The following is a 332-nucleotide window of genomic DNA, read 5'->3' as shown; positions in this document are numbered from 1 at the left end:
TTTTAAAAAGAGGCTTATATTTTGGAAAATATACTTCGTATACCTCTCTAACTTTTAAAGAACTGACGGAGAAATGTGGCAGTTTCTTTTTGCAAATTTTAAATGTAGGAGAGAGATAGCAGTCACTTTAAAAAGAAAGTCAAGCTGGTCCACGTGGGGACACTCCCTCAAGTTCATTTCCATGTTCAACTTGAATTGGGCTATATTTAAGGTGCCAATTAGCCTGCCCCAGACACTTCTACATTCTTGATGTTCAGGGCTACATCCTCACCAGAAACTGGTTTTAAGACAGGCCCCTGCCACGTACAGCAAAGCTCCTCACACCTTCCTCC

This window comes from Balaenoptera physalus, assembly GCF_965194825.1.
Source record: "Balaenoptera physalus genome assembly, chromosome: 9".
Lineage (NCBI taxonomy): Eukaryota > Metazoa > Chordata > Mammalia > Artiodactyla > Balaenopteridae > Balaenoptera > Balaenoptera physalus.
This window is presented reverse-complemented; position numbering follows the sequence as displayed.